Source organism: Macaca thibetana, chromosome 11 (genome assembly GCF_024542745.1).
Source record: "Macaca thibetana thibetana isolate TM-01 chromosome 11, ASM2454274v1, whole genome shotgun sequence".
In the NCBI taxonomy this organism is placed as follows: domain Eukaryota; kingdom Metazoa; phylum Chordata; class Mammalia; order Primates; family Cercopithecidae; genus Macaca; species Macaca thibetana.
In genome coordinates, this window is record NC_065588.1 from 63,251,402 (window position 1) to 63,272,955 (window position 21,554).

The window sequence follows — 21,554 nt, forward strand, 5'->3', positions numbered from 1 at the left end:
TTGCATTTTCATGTCTATTATAAAGGTTAAAACATTTGAACTTTCTGTTTAATTGGTATATATTTAAACTTTTCCTGAAATGGTCAAAGAAAGACTTTTTGGCATTAAACTGCTGCTGTGTAGAGCCTAAATGTCTGAAAAATTCATTAAAACAGCACTTTAATTTTGACAGAGTTGAACTGCTGGGAAAATTAATTGATTGTTTCTCACTTGAGCTTTGGAGAAGTCATTAAGGTTTTTATGGTTTATGGAAAATTGAGAATTGAAGTACACTAAAATCAATATGTTATCTGATGTACAGAGAAAATCGCACTTCAGATGAAAGAAAGCATAAACAATTCCAAGAGCTTTTTCTTTCTTTCTCTTGATTCCACAGGCATATTTGCATAGAGCTTCTATATTTACTTGTATTCAAAGTCCTTTGTCAGTCATTTTTATTGTGATACACATTATGGGGACAGAATAATGAGGTCTGAGAGATGAACCACTGCATTTTAGAAACTTTTCTGTTAATTTCGAAAAGGTATTAAGGACATAATATAAAATACCAGAAATAGTCTGGGCATGGTGGCTCACACCTGTAATCCCAGTACTTTGGGAGGCCGAGGTGAGCAGATCACTTGAGCCCGGTTCAAGACCGGTCTGGGTAATATAGCAAGACCCCGTCTCCATTTAAAAAAAAAAAAAAACAAAACAAAATATCAGGAATATTCAGATAGGTCTGTATATTTTGAAACAACCCTTAACAAGAAAGTTGTAATTAGGCTAACATGTTAGGAGCAACGAGAAATACTTCAAGGATTCTATATATTGGGCTTACATGTATTATGGAAAAAATAATCATGCCTTCTGCAAATAATGGGCAATGAATTGGATACTGGCTGGTGCCACCAGCGAGACTTAGGAGCCCACTCCGTTATGTTAAACAAGGATAAGAACAGAAAAAGAAAGAAGGACTGTAACAGAAAAGATCATCATGTAATTTATCTTTACTTAGTCCTCTGAATATGTCCTCTCTGACCATCCCCTCTTCTGATTATACACATCAGTAATCCTGGGGGGATTTTACCTTATTCAGATTTTGCAAAGCCTGAATGGATTGGGATTTTAAGAGTAGCCACTTCTGCATTTGTCAACTTCTACTATCTCTATTCCAGAGAGAAAATGATATTTTCCTTTTTGAATATTCATTGTTGCTTCCAAACTCGTTCAGCGTCAGACTGACTCTTTCCTTTCTTGTGTAGCTAACATCACTTCTAATTCACTCAACTTCCTACAAAGTCATACCCACAGTAGCCCATGCAAGCATGGGATATTCTGGGAGACTGGTGAGATTGTTAGTGATAAAATACTTGTTAGTATGAGATTTGTCTCAGAAGCACTAAGTAAATCATGTAACCCTATAGGTAACAGATTTATTGGTTATCATTGGATACTTTAAAACTCAGGATAGTTATCTAATAAGAATTTACCCTAGAGCAGGTATTTTTGAGATATTCAAGCAGTTACATAACAAGACAAGAGTGTGCTCATTGAGTTAGCATTTGATACTTGACATGTTTGTATTTACTTGCCTGTAGTTTTATATTTTATCCAATTAACCATTGTTCTCTCTATTGGGAAACTAATCCTAAAGGAATATACCACAAATAGAGAAACTCTTTAAATCTCTTTTACAACTTATGTACTTAACCTCTTTCTTCGCTTTTGCAGCATTATTATCAAAGTCTGGAAAATTCATAAAGTCATTAAGAAATAAGCACCCACTCAAACCAAGGCAGGATGCTAGTTCATCTTATGGTTGTCAGCCTGGTGTGCAGCCCTTTACCTTGTCTTTATGCTGCCAACCTGTGAGTGACTAATCCCTGCCTTCTTCTCCCACAGTTAATTTATCCTATTATAAGTTCTCATGATAGGCATCTCTGAACATGTCCTAACAACTTGTTCAGAGGAAGGCTTTCAGTTGAAATGGAAGATGACTAGCAATTTTCACTGCTCCAATAGTTGTTCAAAAGAATATAATTTATTAAGCTATATCTACTAAACCAAGAATAAAAATGTCTTGTTCATGATTATGCTACAGCTCTAGATTTATTGAGACACAAAGGGGGGAGGATAACCTTTTATACTGTAGCATATATTCTTTTATTTTTTATTTTATTTTATTTTTTTTTTTGACATGGGGTCTCACTCTGTCACTCAGGCTGGAGTGCAGTGGCACAATCTCAGCTCACTGCAACCTCCGTCTCTCAGGCTCAAGAGATCCTCCGAGTAGCTAGGACCACAGGCGTGTGCCACCACTCCCAGCAATTTTTTTTGTATCTTTGTTAGAGACAAAGTTTTGCCACGTTGCCCAGACTGGTCCTGAACTCCTGAGCTCAAGATATTCATCCTCCTCAGCCTCCCAAAGTGCTGGGATTACAGGTATGAGCCACTGTGCCTGGCCAGCATTTTTTTTTTTTTTTTTTTTTTTTTTTTTTTTTTTTTTTGAGACTCAGTCTCACTTTGTCACTGAGGCTGGAGTGCACTGGAGCAATCTTGGCTCACTGCAACCGCCACCTCCCGGATTCAAGCGATTCTCCTGCCTCAGACTCCTGAGTAACTGGGATTACAGGCATGTGCCACCACCCTCGGCTAATTTTTATATTTTTAGTAGAGATGGGGTTTCACCATGTTGGTCAGGCTGGTCTCAAACTCTTGACCTCGTGATCCACCTGCCTCAGCCTCCCAGGGTGCTGGGCTCAGCCAGGCGTGAGCCACTGCGTCCAACTGCATATATTCTTCACACGGGGCGGGGGGGATCTGTTAACTAAAGTACAGATTAGAGTCAGGAGACTTAAGTGTTATTATGGTTTTTGCATGTAATCTCTTTAATAATCCCAATTATTTGACATGTTCTTTTCTGAGCAATAATTTTTGTCCTGTCTCTAAATTAAATACCCCAGTATCCCAGGGTATTAATCCACTGTGGTATTGTTTTTTATTCTATTTTATAATCAAATACACTTTCTATTATGATTACACTTCTCTCTCCTAGAAAGAGAATCTTTGATTCAAGACATGGTGTCCATGAAATCCACATTAAACCATACCTGGAGTATGTAACATGTTAACATGTTAGCATCGGTCATGACATAATCAGAGATTGGGTCATTGCATTGTAACCAACTAATAACCAGCTCAGCAGGTAAAAATTGCCAGGAGACTAGAAAGATGGTAGAAATCAGATATGCAGTTGTTTTTCAGAAGACAGACTCAAAAGGAGGGAATGGGAGGATCCCTGGACAGGCAGCAGGAAGACACTGCCCAACCAGCAAGTACGGAGCCAGCTAATACTGAAGGGGTCTCTAGAGACAAACTCCATCTCGCAGAATTCTCTGAAGCTGCTGTTGCCCAACTAAATCTTTAAACAAAATATTCATGTCCGCAGTGAAAAAGGACAAAAATTACCAGCCACAATATTACATTTTTCTTTTTCTTTCTTACAGCTCTATTTGCAACCTTGGAATTGGATTTGATTCTGAGACTGCCTGACTTCTTAATCTGATAAAAATCATTGGTATTTACAGGGATCTGTATTATTCCAAAAATCAGCAACTGATCTTTCTTGGTACACTCTGATATCACTGATGAGAAGACTTTCTTTTCCTTGAAAATGCAGACAGTAACAAAGACAGAAAACACTCCAGCCCTCATTGGCGAGCAAATAAATTCAAGGAATCAAGGACAACCTCATTTCTTTCCCATACGAAATCCTTTCCTGCAACACATCACCCCCTTTTTTTTTTTTTTTTTTTTTTTTTTTTGAGACGGAGTCTCGCTCTGTCGCCCAGGCTGGAGTGCAGTGGCGCAATCTCAGCTCACTGCAAGCTCTGCCTCCTGGGTTTACGCCATTCTCCTGCCTCAGCCTCCCGAGTAGCTGGGACTACAGGCGCCCGCCACCTCGCCCGGCTAGTTTTGTTTTTGTTTGTTTGTGTGTTTGTTTGTTTTAGTAGAGACGGGGTTTCACCGTGTTAGCCAGGATGGTCTCGATCTTCTGACCTCGTGATCCGCCCGTCTCGGCCTCCCAAAGTGCTGGGATTACAGGCTTGAGCCACCGCCCCCGGCCACCCCCTTTTTTAAATTGGAAAAACTTAAAGTTGGGGATTAGAAACTTAAGTATGGAAGGCTCGCATCAAATGTATAAATATGAGAGACAACACAGTGTAGTGGTTAGCAGCATAGAATCACACAGAACTGTGCTGGAGCCCCAGTTTCATCACTTATCATCTGTGCAAATTCAAGCAATCTTGTTGAGCCTCAGTTTTCTTGTCTGTAAAATGGGGATAATAATAGTAATTACTTTGTGGAACATAATAAGTGTGCCATACATTAACTGTTATTAGTTTTTAAATTAAATATTGTTCTACTAGAATCTACTTCTGAGATATACAAGTTTTCTAATAATATAATTATAAAGATAGCTACCATTCAAAATGTTAAACAAATACATTGTAATCAAGTAATCAAGGAACCGTAGGATTATAAGTTATCCAGTGTTGGAACAGGTGCTTTATGAATACAAAAGAATTATAAATTCTAGCTTTTATGGAGAAAAGACTTTTTTTTTTTTTTTTGAGATGGGATCTTGCTCTGTAGCCCAGGCTGGAGCGCACTGGCATGATCTCAGCTCACTGCAACCTCCACCTCCCAAGTTCAAGTGATCCTCTCACTTCAGCCTCCCGAGTAGCTGGGACCACAGGCGCACACCACCATGCCCAGCTAAATTTTTTGTATTTTTGGTAGAGATGGGGTTTTACCGTGTTGCCCAGGCTGATCTCAAACTCCTGAGCTCAAGCTATCCATCCACCTTGGCCTCTCAAAGTGCTGGGAATACAGGCATGAGCCACCATGCCTGGCCTGAAAGACTAACTTATAAATATATAATCATTAGCATACACAGGTGGTATTAAAAACAAAACACTGCAGTATTTATTTAACAGCTCCATCTTCATCATCAAATCACATGTAAATGGTTATGAACACAGTACTTAGTTTTCCAATGCCTCGAAACAAGTAAAGATGGTAATAAAATAACCTATAAAACAAAGTCAGAAATTTTGTAAAGCGGTAGCCCATTCCATTTTGCATTTCCTGATTTTACTTTCTTCATTGCACCAGCTGATGGAGTACCATCTGAACCTCTGTAACGGGTAACTGAAGAGCTGTCCCTGTGATGCAGTGAATCCAGGCTGGAAGGGATGAACTCATTTCCACGCTTTCTATGTCAGCTAAATCCTCACTCTTGGACAGAAACCCACAAGCATGGCCAGACTGGGAGAAGGCAATTCTGCCAGCTGATTGGAGTTAAAATGTGCAACTAGACAAAACCCCATGTTCCACTCCTACAACGTAGACAACAGAAACACATTTCCTCTGCTTCTCTTCCTGTCACATTCCTCAAGCCATACTTAGTTATATGATGATATTCAACATCTACTTGGAAGTAATTATTACTACATTATAAACAACAACAACTAATGTTTGTTGGCATCTAGGAACTCCCTTGGTTATCCTAGGACTTCTAAGGTGAGGAGGGAAACGAGCTAATAGAACTGGATGTTGACACAGGCTTACTTCTATGGCAACATTTTCCTTTTTCCAAAATGAATGCTGGAATTGCCTGACCACCTGGGAGTTATTTGTTTCACGGTTCAAAAGTTTGTTTACTGAGCTTTTGTTCTGATAATCATCTGAAAGTGAGTTTTGCTTTGGAATGAATGGCAAGCTTAACTTGAAATTTTTTATTATTGGAGCTGTGCTGCAAGAGGTCAAAAATGACCACATCACTGATCCATGGAGAAGCACAGAGATACTCTCTTTAGAAAGTTAACCTTATCTACAGTTTAAAGTAACCTTTTAGGAACACACACACACACACACACACACACACACACACCTGTTACTCTATCTTTGTCTACATATTTTGCTTCACTCCACAAAAGTAAAGAGGGGAGGGTAATTTAAAACAATCAATAATTCTTATGTAAATCAGGTTAGTCAATTTTTCCACGTGTTTTTACTTTGACAAAGAATGTAACAGTCTTTTCCAAGAGTAAACAATTTCCAACGACTGCTGGCTCCTTCTGTTAGGACAGTGTAGGGAGGTGGGTGTTGGTTACAGAATAACTCAGGTCTTCAGAAGCGTGACTACATAATAAGACATGTTTTTAAGCCTAGCTGATGAAATTTCAGTAACTATTTTTGGAGTGAGATCTTCTATTTATATGTCATATCTTTAAGATATTTCGTATGTAGATAAGTCATATTTATTTGATGTGATAATGACTTCAAAATTATTGGTCATTGATGTGCACTGTTCCAATGAAATAGTTAAAATATTATTTCTGCTAAAATAAAAACAATGATGCATTCAGAATTTGTATCTTACTGCTGTTTGAATAAACATTTTATATTATTGGTTTAGTGTTCTGACATACAATGCAAGGACATAGCATCTGGTTCATTTTAACCCATAAGTATCTGTACAGCATATTATAATTATATTTTTAAATTATTGTAGGGGAGAAGAGGATCTTAAATCCAAAATTTTTTACAGAAACTGATTGTGGAATTCTTTATTTATGTCCTCAAAATAATACCTCAGAAGATGACACACAATCAGGCATGGTGGCTCATGCCTGTAATTCCAGCACTTTGGAGAAGCTGAGGTGGAAAGATTACTTGAGGTCAGAAGTTCAACACCAGCCTGGGCAACACAGAGAAACCCCGTCTCTGCAAAGAAAATTAAAAAAATTAGCTGGGCATGGTGTTGTACCCATATAGTCCCAGCTACTTGAGAGGCTGAGGTAGAAGGATAGCTTAAGCCCAAGAGGTCAAAGCTGCAGTGATCATGCCACTGCATTACAGCCTGGGTGACAGAGCAAGATCCCATCTCAAGAAAACAAACAAAAAAAGATGACACTTTAATGGTTATTCTGGTATCATCTAGGGATGAACACACATATACACAAATTTTAAGTAGATGATATTTCCCTAAGAGATATTCCTTAAAATAGTTGTCCCATATACATTCTTTTGAATAATGTGTTATGTTTAAATGTTCATTTTCAGATTTACATTTGAATTTATTGATGCTTATCTAGCCTTTCCTTAAAGAACATGGATCACATATCCAGAAAGAAACATTGATGAGGAGTAAGCTCCAACATCATGCATGAACTTGCCCTAAAATACTCAGTCTTTCTGATGAAGTTTACCTTAAGAAAGTGAAAAATACTTTCAAAAGTAATATTTTTAACAATTAATGTGACTTTTGGGGGACAATTTTGAAAAACGTGCTTTCTTTAGCAGCTGAAAGTGGAAAACACAGGCTGAAATTAAGGCTATGACCATTTGTCATAATGCAGGCCACACATGGTCACAGCATTTTAAGTGGAAATATACTATGTTTGGTAATCTTTCTGTTTTTTAGAGGTCTTTGTATTACTTTTACAATAAAAGAAAGAATAATAGAAGCCCAAAAAGTAGCAGTTTTTAAAAGCACAAAATTTTTATCTTCTATTTGAGGATAGGTAAGTGAAGCTATGTTTAATAAAGAAAAATAAAATATCAAGAAAATATGATCTTACCCAAATTTACATTTGAGTTTCTATCTCAGTTAAAAAATACTTCTGTATTCATGCTAAATCCTGGCCTCAGTGCTAATATTTTACAGACTGACTTGAAACTACCAATTCTAAAAATGGAAATAGTTTAAGCAATCTCTAATTTCATAAAATACAAGAATGCCCCTTTCAAGGAAAATTTATAATGGTTCTGAGTTATGTTTGTTTTTCTTGTTACTTTTTATTGCTAAAACTCTTTCACCAAGCTAGTATTTCTTTTATGCCCAGGAGGCAAAACAGCTTGGCATTCTGTTGAATTTGTTCATCTAAATGTCAACTTTTTAAAAATGGAATGAGGATTTTGTCTTAATATTTTCATTTAAGACTACAACTATATGACCTTTAAGATCCTCTCTTACTTTATAATCTCTGATGATTTTACTATACCTTCCCTTAAAATTAATGATAAAAATCTTAACAATCATTCTTAAGTAATATACATTGTTATATTAGCCTAAGACAGAATACAAAAATATTTACATCAACTATGGCTTTCTGTAAGGATAGTACAGATCTCAGACAGTCTCCAAAGAAGTTTTCTAGTGTCTTTGAGTTGCTGCCTGAGAAAAAGGGAGCACTGAAAGACTTCTCCAGAGATTACATTCTTGAACCCAAGGCCCTTCCTCCTCCTTCTTCCCCATCTTTGTGCTGCTTCGCTCTTCTGAATCTCTGAAGTGTAATACAAGACCAGCAGGACTGCATAACAATAGAGATGAGACTATCTTTGCATTTATACTAATGTAGTTTGCCAATGTACAGATGCACAGCAGTTTTTGCTTAAATTAGGTTGCTGTTTAGTTTAACTCCTTACTCTGATTCAAAAGCTGTCTCTCAAGTTCCCTGCTGGGTTTGCTGGCTCATATTTCTCCCTTTGATCCTGGGTTCACTCTGCCTTCCTCACCAGCTCCCAGAGCTACCTGTTTAGTTCCAACTAAAAGTACTCTTACTGCAGTTGCCCAATGCTGGCTCCGTGGTTCTGTATTCTCTTTAGTCTGTCCATTACTCATTAACCTTCCACTGCTCCCTAAATGGGTCTCCTTCTTCCTGGACAGCTCTAAACAGTCCTTTTGGCTCTGTTCAATGTTTAGCTTTTTATTTATTTTTTTTAGAGGTAGGGTCTTGCTTTGTCACCCAGGCTGGAGTGCAGTGACACAATCCTAGCTCACTGCAGCCTGGAACTCCTGGGCTCAAGTGATCCTCCCACCTTGGCCCCCTAAAGTGCTGGGATTACAAGGCGTGAGCCACTGCGCTGGCCTTCCATTGCTTGTATTTGCATATCCATACCTACAATTTAAAGAATGCTATCTATACAGAAATATTAGCATTCAGTATGATAAAAGAAATTAAATATGTTTTAAAATACATGTGTTTATAATGATACTTAAAAATGCTCACTAGTCACCTTTTGGAAACTGGTAACAAAAAAGAGTGTGGGGGAGACAGAACCAAGCATTCATCATACTTTTTCCATAAGAACCATATCTCAGCATCACCAAATAGTTGATAAGGGAAGGCTTTTTGGCTTGTTTTTGTTTTAATAAGTTGCAGCTAATAAATGCAGAAGGCATAACAGAATTTACATGTCACCATTTTGCAATCCCTAATGAAATAAAGAATTTGGGCAAAGACCCTCAATGACTTCTAAACCATTAGATAAAAAACTTAATGAGGAATTATATAAAGAAAGGATCAAGCTGACAATACCAGAACACACTGATCAAATTTAACATTACAAGTAGGGAAACAATCATACACTCTATGCCTCATCATATAATGCAAAAGAAAATATACAACACAAACTATTAAATATTTTTACAGAAAATTGGCTACACAGGAAGCTGAGGCAGGATTGCTTGAGGCCAGGAGGAGTTCAAGGCCGCAGTGAGCTATAAATGATCACACCTGTAAATAGCCACTGTACTCCATCCTAGGAAACACAGAGTGACCCAGTCTCTTAAAAAAAAAAAAAAAAAAAAAGAGGATTGAGCAAGATTCTTATTGAGCCCTCTATCAATTTTACAGGAAATACAGGAGACAGGATATCACAGGAAGGCAATCAGAAAAATTCAGAATGTGGGAAATTTTACAGGACAGATTATCTACTTTTTTCAACTAATTACGAGAAAAAGAAGAAAAAGATGCATATATATCAATGGGACTTTAATGACATATTAATGTGTAATGTGTGCATTTTGGTTTCTGATTTGAAGAAATCGATTGTAAAAAACAATGATCTCTTGGGAAACAGGAAAATATGAAGACTGAGTATTTGATAATATTGAATTATTATTAATGTGAGGGTGTGATAATGGCATTGTGGTTTTTTTTGAAAAAAGAATCCTTATATTTAAAAGATATATATCAAATATTCATGGATAAAGTGATATAAACTCTGGAATTTGTATAAAAATAATCCAGGACATGGGAGAAGCAAATGGGGTATATACAAAAGAAGATTAGCCATGAATTTTCAATTGTCAAAGCTGGTGATGGCTACATGATGCTTCATTATACTATTCTATCCACTTTTGTATATGTTTAAAATTTTTCATAATAAAGTGTTTTAAAGGATTTAGTAACTAATATATTTCTTTGAAGATATAATAGGAACTCTGCTGTCAAGAGAGAAGCTGATTCCAGAAATCATAGCCTGTGATGTGGAATCTATTCTATGGGATTGTAGTGATACTCTCAATCTACCCGCTTTTCTCCTTTTCTCCCCAAACCTTCAGAAAATCTGGTACTGCCTGTTAAAATGTAGGCATTGAATGACCACTGGTTGGGAAGAAAGGTGTTTCCTAGGAGAGTGGTGGTTTATCTATTTGTTTTGGAGAATCCCCACTTTGCCCTCACCACTCTAGAGAGGAAAGTGGTGATCCACCCAGGTGAGTTCAAGCCCCTTTTAATAGCCAGTGAAGCTAGCAAGTGCCCTAGGGCTACCTGTGAAATGACCTTGGAGTCACAGCCATATCATAGGCTGGTAGTTTCTTGCTGGACTGGAGTAAGCTACTGCTATAGGAGCAAGGTTAGAGGAAACTAAGAATAATCTGCAGTCTAAATCAGGAAGTTCAAGACATGGAAAGTACAGTTCTAATCTTGACCAAAAATGAAAACGAAGTAGATTGGTGGTAAGATGCTACCATGAAGATTTCTCAGGCCCATCAGGACTAGGAGAAGAGGGTCAGGGCCATCTGACAACCAGCCTTGGTTGCAGAAAAGGGTTCAGCTCTAAGATAGAGTGTAGACCAGGAGTCAGGAACACACACTTTGGAGAAAGTTAGTGATTTAGTGGAGAGGCTGTGATCCACGGATGATGTGGTCTTCTAGGAGTCTGATGTCACATGCAACCACACTGATCCTGGCAGTAGATACCACTCAGTAATGGTGGAGATGGAATTTGTATGCTGCTTAGTGGTGAAGACCTGTTGCTTTTCCATTGCACACTCTGCCTCCCAGCTCATTGAGCTGACTTGGCATATGGGAGAGTCCTTGAGCAAGCAGCTCTGTTCTCTCCACTTGGTGGTGTTCTCTTCTTGGCATCCCTCCCAACCCCTGTTAAATGCTAATCCTTTGCTTAGGCAGCAGCAGAAGAGAGCCAACATGACACAGAAGGAAGAAGAGGTAAGAGCCAGTGGGAAAGTCTTGGACTCCGGAGGCAAACTCACCTGGCTTAAATCCTGATTTTATTTCTTCCCAGCTTGTCAGCTTCTGGCAGATTTCCTGTTTTCAGAGGGTTTGTTTTATTGTCTGTAAAATAAGCAGAGAATTATCTATTTTGGAGTATTGTCGGAAAAGTAAATGTAAAAGGGGCTATGAAACATAATATTAAAGTAAACAGGAATATCACCTCCTTTATAAACTTGTTATGGCCACTTGGGGTCCTAGGAAAAATGGCAACAAGGACTAAGGGACAGGAGAATCTTAGGAGACTTTAATAGTATTTGGCGCTCCCAGATGCTGAACCTGTCTAAACTTGACCAAGGAAGAGTGGTTTTCATGAAAACCTTCTGACTCAAAATATTACTATAAATTGTCCAGTCTCTTCACAGCAGTAGCCCCATCCCATCATCACAGGAGTAAGGGAGCTGGAAAGGAGTTTCCTGCTGATGCTTTCTTGTCCAAAGGATTTATTTGTTTTTTTATTCTATGATTTTCAATACTACCAATAGATTGGACATCAGACTTCCAAGAAGCAAGCTGCCTGAGTGATGCACACCAAAACAGCTGATTCCTTTGGGCTAGGGCAAGGATGTCAATCTAAATCAATTAGCTGAAGCATTACATCAAGGAAAGTCTAAGGTGTTTTTTCAAAGAGATCAAAAATTACAGAGGATTAGAGAATAGGGTAATGTGTGAGGAGTTTAATTTCTCTCATACACTGTAGTCCATAAGTGAACAGTACAGGTTGAGGGATGGTTCTGCTCTATGTGAGTTGTAGTATCTGGAGATAACAGTAGACAATGGGGGAAGGCAACAGATTTTAAAATCTTTTGCTCATCTATCATAAAGCTCTTTATGCTTCTTAATATGATTTCTCAATATACAGACATTGCTCACTAAATCTTAACTTTTTTCTTCTTTCCATCCCATTCTATATCGAGTATATTGAAGATGGCTAACTACTGATAATTTTATGAAGTAACTAAAGAAAATTAAATGTGCCAATAATGCTTTACACTTTGCCACCATAAAAAAAAAAGTAGCCTTACTTTTCTCTAGAATAGTCTCTAGACTTCTTATTGGCCTTGACTCATGGGTTTTATGCATATTTTTTAAAGGGGAATCACTGCACTCGTGTTTAACAGAATAGATCAACATCATTACATTTAATTTTAAATATCTTGTACTAGATTAGCTCTTGAAAACTCTAGATTTTGGCCAGTTCAAAACTAAATCACCAATAGGTAAAGATACAGAATTTAAGAAACTAGGAAAAATAAATATTCAGCCCAGTAACCCCTTTAACATCCTTTCAAGATGGTCTTGAATCAACAGTCACCAAGAAAAAGTCTCTAACAGTTTGGAGGTTCCTCATAAAACTAAAAATAGAACTACCATATGATCCAGCAATCCCAGTACTGGGTATATAATATACCCAAACGAAAAGAAATCAGTATATAGAGGAAGTATCTGCACTCCCATGTTTATTGCAGCATTGTTCACAATAGCCAAGACTTGGAAACAACCTAAGTCTTCATCAGCAGATGAATGGATGAAGAAAATGTGGTACATATACACAATGGAGCACTATTCTGCCATAAACAAGAATGAGATCCTGTCATTTGCAACAACATGCATAGAACTGGAGGTCATTATGTTAAGCAAAATAAGCCAGGCACAGAAAGACAAACATTACATGTTCTCATTTATTTGTGGGAGCTAAAAATCAAAACAATTGAACTCACGCAGATGGAGAATACAAGGGTGGTTACTAGAGGCTGGGAGGGGGGGATGGGGGAAGTGGGACTGGTTAATGGGTACCAAAAAATAAAAAGAATAAATGAGATCTAGTATTGAATAGCACAACAGGATAATTATAGTCGATAAAAATTTAATTGTACATTTAAAAATAACTAAAAGAGTGTAATAAAATTGTAGCACAAAGGATAAATGCTTGAGGGGATGGATACCCCATTTTCCATATGTGATTATTACACATTGCATGCCTGTACCAAAATATCTCATGTACCACATAAATACATATGCATCCTATGTACTCACAAATATTAAAAAATTTTTTTGAAGAACAAGTCTCTAGAAGCTTGCTATGATTTTGTTGACTTTCAAGTTAAGTTGCTAAAAATATTTCTCCTGTATTTGTTTTGTTTGTTTGTTTCTTTGTTTTTGTTGGAGACAGAGTTTTCACTCTGTTATCCAGGCTGGAGTGCAGTGGGGTCATCCTGGCTCACTGCAAACTCCACTTCCTGGGTTAAAGCAATTCTTCTGCCCCAGCCTCCCAAGTAGCTGGGATTACAGGTGTACACCACCACACCTGGCTAATTTTTGTTTATTTGTATTGTATTGTTTTGTTTTGTTTTAGTAGAGATGGGATTTTAGCATGTTGGCCAGGCTGGTCTCAAACTCCTGACCTCAGTGATCTGCCCACCTTGGCCTCCCAAAGTGTTAGGATTACGGGCATGAGCCACTGCACCCGCTCTGTTGTTTTTTACTTCATAAATACTTGTGTGTTATCAAAAACCCATATTAGGCCCTCCTCTAACATTAATCTTCCAAAGCCATTAAGACTTCTCTTTTTCCTGGGCTTATGGGATTTATTTCAGATCTACTGAATAATTTGTATTATGATTAGATTGGATGGGTTTGCACTACTATTCCTTAGTGACAAAACCTTATGCAACATATTTTTCCACTAATTGCATGATCCCCAAATAGCCCAATGAATAAAGAAACATTAGTTGGTCGGGCATGGTGGCTCATGCCTGTAATTCCAAGATGAGGCCGAGACGGGTGGGAGACTGAGACGGGTGGATCGCCTGAGGTCAGGAGTTTGAGACCAGCCTGGCCAACATGGTAAAACCCAGTCTCTACTAAAAATACAAAAATTAGCTGGGAGTGGTGGGGGGGCGCCTGTAATTCCAGTACTTGGAGGCTGGGCCAGGAGAATCGCCTGAACCCAGGAGGCAGAGGTTCATGCCATTGTACTTCCAACTGGGTGACAAGAGCAAAACTCCGTCTCAAAAAAAAAAAAAAAAAGAAAAGAAAAGAAACATTAGTCATCTGGGTATTTTGTTTTCCCAGTACAAAACATCAGGTAAAGGGTTTCATCTGGAAAACTAAAATTTTCCCCACCTCTTACCTCGTAGGTGATGCCTTGTAGAAACAGCTTTGGATAGTAGATGGAATGAAACGTCAGACTGAAAGGATCATGCTAGTTTCCCTGAATTCTGGTCAAGGTCCCAAGATTGAAACGAGTTGTTCTTAGAGCTATGGGAGTGGATATCTGAAATTACTCCTTTAAAAGCTGCAGGAGGCTTTGGGACTATGAATGGTAAAATGAAATGGTAAAATGTCAACTTGCAGAAAATTAAACATTTCAAATCTTGACCTTGGAAAAGGTTGATTCCTGAGCAAGTACAGGAGGGAAAATCACAGCCACAGTGGACTCAGGCAAAGAATGTCATCTAAACACAAAGCCTAAGAGCTCCCCCAAACAGTAGAATGCTGAAATAAGGAAAAAGCAGGACAAATAAGTCTTAACTCCAGCGCTACTGGATCCTAGTCACTTAAATTCTCTAAAAGCCATTGAGCCCATATAATATAGTGATTTAGCATCTGGGCTCTGGATAATCTAGGTTTCTAGTGCTGGTTCTATCATTTACCACTGTGTGAACTCAGGAAGCTCAACCTCTCTAAGCATCATCTGTAAAATGGGGCTAGCAATAGAACCTAACTCTCAGGATTGTTGTGAAGAGTCAGTAAGTGAATATGTGTACACTTGGCACATAGTAAATGCTCAATAATCGAGCTCTTATTATTACTCCCATGATCTGCTGTGAGAACACCTGAGATAAAAGATGTGAACATGCTGTGAAGAACACAAATGGCCACACAAATTCAAGGTGTTGCTGGTTTGTTTAGTTTTCCAGTAGACCTACCTTGGTAGCTCACCGGAGATCTGGATGAAATTGCAAACGGTATTGAGAAAGATATGCCTTCTATAATCCTGGTAGTACCTGCAACTTGTGTTTCCAAAAGTTATTTCTTCTTTGCATGTGTCTGGTGAGGTGAACCTAATGCTGCTGGCAGCCATGCCCCTAGCCGGAATCATTGCCAATTATTTCAATAAAGCACAGATCCATTCCTCACCCTTGAAACTGAGAAATGCTGGAAAGGAGAGAGGAGTAAGAGAGTCATATTCCTTACTTCTTCCTTATTTTACCTTAGAACCTACCCCTCTTAGGTTCTCTGGCCAGTTGATTAGCTACACTTTAAGTCATTCCATAGATTTATGATGCCTGTTCTTACATAATCTAAATGATAGAACTGGCACTAAAAACCTAGATTGTCCTAGTCAGGAGTTACAAAGACCAGCTTTCTGCCTGTGCAGAGATTAAACCTAGTATTATATGGGGAATTGGACCATTAATTTGGGTGGTTTAATTTCAAACGAAGTGGATTCTGCTACTTGAGAAATATTCTTGGAAGGAAAAAAAAAACCCCAAACATTCCACTCACTGTGAGAGTGTAGAACAGAGTAAAAGAATGGGCTTATAATTTGGGAGATGCTTTGAGTTTCTGCATGAAAGATGTTATCAGAATCCAAGAATTTTTGTTACTCAATAGCAATCCTACCAGAAGGCCAGCTTTTTCCCAAGGCCTGGTGGCATCAAGCAGCTTAGAGTCCAGAGAAAAAAGCATTACAAACAAGTTTTCTGGATGAAATGACACATGGAGTTATATAGAGTTTGCAAAATACATGATATTTTGAAAAGTACTCCTGAAGCTGAGCTCCGGCTTAAGAGAAGAAACCAACAATGAGTAAGATTCTATGAAAGGAATTCTGAAGAGTTGTGAGAATATTTTCCTTTTCTCTTAACATGGATGACCTTGTGTGTATATACTATTGCTGACTTCAGTAAACATTTATTGAGTGACCACTTAGTCAACAAAATAAATGTACTCTCCTATCTGTATCCCTATAAAACACTCATCCTCTTGCAGTCTCTGGGGGAATCTCAGCAGAGGGGCATTTTCCTCAACTTCATCCTCAGAGAAAATCTGAAGCTGCCCTCATGTACTTTCTTGCCACAAGAAAGGCACTGTCTAGCAGCATACATCCCTCTTGGCCTGATGACTAAATCACAGCAAAAGTGGCCCATATCCTTCTATATTGCCTTCTCCTGCAATCCTCTAAAGGGGAAGAGATGATGGATAGGGAAATGTTGGGCTGTATGTAGGAAGAGATCTTTATTATGTTTTTTAATCATCCCTCAACTCCCCAGTACCATGTCACAGGTGAAGATGAGTAGGTGGACAAAAATCTGTTAATTGGAACATATCTGTACCTGTTTGCAAAGCATTAAGAAAAGTACATTTTGATCATGAATTGCAATAATTAGCAGCAAGCATTACACTCATTGTTAATGTTACCTCTGTTCTAGGCAGAGGTCAACATTGCCTCATGAATGAGTGACTCAGCATTACAAAATAGTGAAGTGTCTCCTCTGCAGTTAAATTTGGCCTTCTCTGAAGTAATGAAAACAAAGTCCCCAGTAGGAAAGCAAGGTTGGAGAATAATTTGACAGGATATCATAGCGATTACCACTCTTTCATAATCCTTGTGGTGGAAACTGCTAATTGTCGACCAAAATCTTCTCTGCTTTTCTTCTGGGCATATGCCACATGCCACCTTAAGATTGCATTTTCCTAATTCCTTTGAGACTAGGTACAGTCAAGTGACTATATTCTCAGAAATGAAATGTGAATACAGTACAACTCCTGTATCCTTTGCTTAAAATGAAACTGATGCTCTGAATCTGGTTTCTCTTCCACCCTGATATATCCAGGATTCATTTTTGACCACACAGATGAGGACAAGGCTCCTTCTGGGGGGTTGCCAGGGTAACAAAATAAGAGAAACAAGAGTGCTTGAATGTCCGTGTAAATTCAAGCCACCCCTGAACCTGCCGTGCTCACTTAAGGACTGTAATTCAGGAGGGAAATACATTTCTCATGCATTGAGTTTTCTCTAATTCTCTCTATTTTTGAACCTCTTTGAGAAAGCGTCTTTGACTTTACCCTGATACAATATATTTTTATGTAATACAGTCATGCCCTGAAGAACAACTTTTTGCTCAGTGATGGATCACATAAACTATGATAGTCCTGTAACATTATAATGGAGCTGAAAAATTCCTATTGCCTAGTGACACTGTAACCATCATAATGTTGTAGTGCAACACATTGCTCATGGGTTTATGGTGATGCTTTGTAAACAAACCTACTGTGCTGCCAGTCACATAAAGGTAGAACACAGGCCGCGCACGGTGGCTCACACCTGTAATCCCAGCACTTTGGGAAGCCAAGAAGGGTGAATCATGAGGTCAGGAGTTTGAGACCAGCCTGGCCAACAGGGTGAAACCCCATCTCTACTAAAAAATACAAAAAAAGTAGCCAGGCATGGTGGTGGCATCTGTAATCCCAGCTACTCGGGAGGCTGAGGCAGGAGAATGAATCACTTGAACCTGGGAGGCGGGAGTTGCAGTGAGCCGAGATGGCACCATTGCACCCCAGCTTGGGTGACAGAGCAAGACTCCATCTCAAAAACAAACAAACAAAAAAGGTATAACATAAAATTATGTGCAGTGCATAATATTTGATAATAATAAATGAATGTTACTGGCTTATGTATTTACTATACTTTTTACTGTTATTTTAGAGTGTACTCTTTCTACTTACATTAAAAAGTCAACAGTAAAACAGTCTCAGGCAGGTCCTTCAGAAGGTATTCCAGAAGAGGGCATTGATATTATAGGGGATGATATCTCCATGCATGTTACTGCCCCTGAAGACCTTCCAGTGGCATAAGATGGGGAGAGAGAAGACAGTGAGATTGATGATCCTGACCCTTTGTGAGCTTAAGATAATGTGTGTTTGTGGTCTTTGTTTTTAACAACAATTTAAAAGTTAAAAAATATTGTTAACTAGAAAAAGTTTACACAATAACATATACGAAGAACAAAATATTTTTGTATAGCTATACATGTTTATATAGCTATACATGTTTTCAGCTAAGTGTTATTACAAAAAAGTAAAAAAAATTAATAAATTAAAGTTTATAAAATTAAAGTCTATGAAGTTACAGTAGGCTACGGTTATTATTGAAGAAAGAAATTAAAAATAAATTAACTGTAGCCTAAATGTGCCGTGTTTATAAACTCTTACCACTCACTCACTCGCTGACTCACCCAGAGTGGCTTCCAGCCTGGCAAGCTTCATTCATAGTCAGCGCCCTATTCAGGTGTACTGAAGACCAGAGATTTTCACCTCAAAATATGGCACCCTGGTATGCTGATTATTTTAAATTAAAAGCCACTGGAGACTGGCAGGCACTGGAAAAAGCTTTACTCTGATACTCCCTTATCTGCCTAAAGTCCAGCTCCACTAAAGAAGAAAACAATTAACTGTGTTTCCTTCCCTGAGTTCTCATTAACTTAGCTCATGCTGCAGGAAGAAAGACTAAAGTCTGTCAACACATCTGGACAGACATTTTTCACAAACCATGATCTGCTCTCCAAGCCTGACAGACTTTGCCCCAGACCATTGTATGTTCTCCAAGTCTATTCACTTCCCCCTAAAAATCATTTATAATCCCTCAATTACTACATTTCCCCCATCTCTCCTTCTTTATGAAGAAGTTTATATAAAGATCTGAATCTTCTTGGGTTATTGGATAATCATTCTCATGCAATTCCCCTGTACTATGCACATTAGAATACATTTGTATGCCCTTTTCTCATAGGAATCCGCCTTTTGTCAGTTGATTTTCAGTGAAACTTCAGAGGGCAGAAAGCTTTTCCTTTGCCTCTACAGTACTATTTTTTTTTAACTCTTATACCATATTTTTACTGTACCTTTTTAATGTAGAGATATGTTTAAATATACAAATACTTACCATTATTTTATGATTGCTTATAGTATTCAGTACAGTAATATGCTGCACAGGTTTATAGCCTAGGAGCCACAGCCCAAGCAATATAGATTAGGTGTGTAGCAGGCTATACCATCTAGTTCTGTGCCAGTACACTCTGTGATGTCCACACAATGATGAAGTAGCCTAATGATGCACTTCTCAGAAAGTATCCCTGTCAATAGGTGCTACATGACTATGTATCAGTCCACGTACTATAATAATATATATATATATATATATACACACATTCATTTTATATAACTGTATCACAAATTACCACACACAGTGCCATAAAACAAGACAAACTGGTTATCTCCTGTGTTCTGTAGATCAAACTCAGGTGGATTCTCTGCTCAGGGTCTCTCCAGGCTGAAATTAAGGTGTCGACTGTGTCATTTAAGGTTCAGGTCCTCTGACAAGCTCTCATATTGTTAGCACATAACGTCCTTCCTGCTACAGAGTGAGATAAGTTACCTATTTTCTTGCTAGCTGTAGGCCAGCGACCACTCTAGGTTCCTGATGGCTGTATTCAGTTCTTTGTCAAGTGGCCACCGTAAGTAATTCACAACATAGTACTACTTCTTTCAAGCCAATAGGAGCACATCTCTGGCTTTTTTTCTCTGTAAATATCTGGAGATATTATTAGACCCACCTGATTAGGTCAGGCCCTCTGTGAATAACCTTTCACTTGCCATATTAGGTAATATAATCACAGGAGAGATCTACTGTCATATTCACAAGTTCTGCAAACACTCAGGGGAGAAGATTATACAAGGCTTGTACATGAGGGAGTGGGATTCCTGGGGTCATTTTAGAATTCCGATACCACAATCATATGTTAATACACATATGTGATATTAACACACGTGATACATAATATAATAGCGCAACAATGATGACTTATGATGAGTGCTTACTATGTGGTAGGAACCCACAAACCATTTTATCTGCATGTGATGATTTAATCCTCATGACAAATCTATGAGAGATAATCATAGTTCCTATTTCACAGAAGACAGGGGTAACTGAGGCTTAGTAAAGTTATTTGGCCAAAGTCATATAACAAGTAAGTGGCAGAATCTTGATTATATCCAAGTCTGTTTCTAGGCAGCATGGACTTTGGAGTTGGACATACTTGTTGTCCATGCTCCTACTGTCCTGTACTTCTTTGCATCACTTGTCACAATCCTAATTAAATAATTATTCTGAAGTAAATTGGTCATGTTTGTCTCCCCAGATAGATATAAACTTCATCAAGACAGTTGTATCAACTTTGAAGTACATTCAGCTACATACAACAGAAAGCCTGGCTAACAGTGGCTTAAACATACAAACATTCACCTTCCCCCTCTAAACAAAAAGTTCAGAAGTCTTGGTTGCTGGCGATGTCTCAGAAGCTCAACCGTATTAGGATGTCTCTTTGACTCTTTTGATCTTTCTTTACTTCATGGGTTCAAGATGGCTACTGCAGCTCCAGCCATCACATCTAAATCAAGCTGGAAGAAAGGGAAAGGGATTAAAATAACCATATCTCTCTAATTTTAGCAGGAAAGCATTCATGTATCTGTGGACATAAATGTGTTGCTTAGAATTTCAAGCTGCAGGGGAAGCTGGGAGAGTGAGATTTTGCACAATATAATTGGGGGAAAAAAGGTAGGGAAGGTATTTGGTAAGTAAAAAATAGTGTCTATCATAGGCAGGGATTGTATCTGTCTTGTTCATCATTGCATTTCCAGCATCCAGTTTAGTGACTTCTACAAAATAGGCTTTTATTTTATTTTACTTTTTTGAGACCAAGGTCTCACTCTGTCACCCAGACTGGAGTGCAGTGGTACGTGGATGGCTCACTGCAGCCTCCACCTCCTGGGCTCAAGCAGTCCTCTCACCTCAGCTTCTCAAGCAGTAGCTGGGATTATAGCTGCATGTCACCATGCCCAGCTAATTTTTTAATTTTTTGCAGAGACGAGGTCTCACTATACTGCCTACACTGATCTCAAACTCCTAGGCTCAAGTAATCCTCCTGTTTCAGCCTCCCCAAAATGCTGGGATTACAGGCGTGAACCACTGTGTCTGGCCAGTAGGCTTTTATTTATTGTTGAATGAATGCCTGTGAAATAATGCATGTGCTAAATGTTTTCCACAGTGCTTGGCACACACTAGGTAGTCAATAAATGATGACTACTGGTAACTACATTGTTTAAAGACCCCAAATTTGTGTGTGTGTGTACGTGGCA

The 21,554-nt window shown here is 38.3% G+C and overlaps 1 long non-coding RNA gene across 1 annotated transcript; it reads right to left on the minus strand.

The window, feature by feature from the left end:
- Positions 1-2,666: 2,666 nt before the first annotated feature.
- Positions 2,667-14,663, minus strand: LOC126930810 (uncharacterized). The gene is made up of 3 exons (XR_007717686.1): positions 14,485-14,663; positions 11,333-11,414; positions 2,667-2,809 (listed from the first exon to the last, which is right to left on the minus strand). It is a non-coding gene; the product is annotated as an uncharacterized LOC126930810 (long non-coding RNA).
- Between the last annotated feature and the right edge of the window lie 6,891 nt (positions 14,664-21,554).